Here is a 1,647-nt window from a genome sequence, read left to right on the forward strand (position 1 = left end):
GTCTTCAAAAGAAACGAGGAGAGACTTATCGGCCTGAAATCCCTAGGTGATACATGAGAGGCTTTACCTGCCTTGGGAATGAATACCACTCTGACCACCCTCCAAGGCACCGGAACATGACCGTTATCCAAACAGCCCTCGAAAATGGGCATCAACCAGCGGCACGACACTTCTGCAGACTTCTGCAGTTGGGCCGGTATTATGCCATCGGGGCCCGGGGCCTTAAAGGGCTTGAACGAGCTCATAGCCCACAGAAGGCGATCAACGGTTAGGATTTCCGAGACATTCGTCTCGGGGATCGACGTCCCCAACCGCATCCCCCCCGGATCTGGGTTGCAGGGGAAATGAGCATCAAGGAGCATCCGAAGAGACTCCTCGCTGCTCATTGCCCATCCGCCACCCTCGTCCCTGATGTATCCCAGGGGAGCGGGATTCTCAGAGAGAACTCGCCTAAACCCTGAACACTCCTGACTGCCCTCCACGCTTTCGCAGAACAGTCTCCACGACGCCCTCTTCGCTTTCCTAATCTCGGACTTATATATCCCAAGCCCAATCTTATACAGTGCCCAGTCGGAGGCTAATTTACTCTTCCTGGCCCTATTGAAAAGGCCTCTGCTCGAGGCCCTAAGATCGGAGAGCTCCTCCGACCACCAGAGCGGTTTGCTCTTACTTTGTAGTAACTCAGGGGACAAGACATATCAATGGCCCTTTTACATGAGGTGGTGAACACACCAATTAATTCGTCAATTTCGCTTTCAGTCCAGGTCCCGCCCCTCACGGGCGCAACCGGAAGCATTTCCTGCAGACTTCTGCAGTATGAGTCCCAGTTGGTTCTCCTCAGATTCCTGTAAGGTTCGGGCTTAGAACGCGCTTCGTCCAAAGCAAATTGTATGTACCGATGATCGGAGAAGGAGTGGTCACTAAGGACTCTCCAGCCAGATATACGGGACATTATATCAGAAGAGGCCAGCGTGATATCTAAAACCTCTTCCCTACTTGCCGTTACAAAAGTGGGATCGCTCCCCCTATTACATATACATAAATTTTCATTTAGAATAAAGTTAAAGAGTGACTCACCTCTAGTGTTGATGTCTGAGCTGCCCCAAATCGTATGGTGGGAATTCGCGTCAGACCCAATAACAACGCGGACCCTCCTGCGTCTAGCTTCTGCCACCGCATCCCTTATTAAGCGCGGAGGTGGCTCCACCCCGTCCTCGTGCGCCATATACGCAGAGATCAACCAGATTTCTCCGGGTGCGCCATATACGCAGAGATCAACCAGATTTCTCCGGTTGCACCCTCCAGGCTCACCGTCACAATGTCACCATCGCTGAAAAGAGGCAGAATAAAAGCATTAAGTTCCTTACTGATGAGCATGCAGGATCGAGGTCTACCTGCGTCCCGCTGCACCACCAGTCTGTAGTCCCTCGTCCCGATACCAGAAACCTTATTGCAGCTGCTCAGCCACGGCTCCTGGATCAGGACTACATCAACTCCACCTTGCTCAAGGCGGATTAAGAGGTTGGCTGACGTCGCCTTAGAGTGCTCAAGATTGATCTGAAGAATATTCATCCTCCGAAATCCTCTCCAACACCGCTCCGCAGGCGCCATCCCCATCGGACGCAAGGAGCATTTCCTCCTCCGCCC

Source organism: Rhagoletis zephyria, unplaced genomic scaffold (assembly GCF_001687245.7).
Source record: "Rhagoletis zephyria isolate East Lansing unplaced genomic scaffold, Rhagoletis_zephyria_1.1 Rzeph_scaffold_00279, whole genome shotgun sequence".
Taxonomy (NCBI): domain Eukaryota; kingdom Metazoa; phylum Arthropoda; class Insecta; order Diptera; family Tephritidae; genus Rhagoletis; species Rhagoletis zephyria.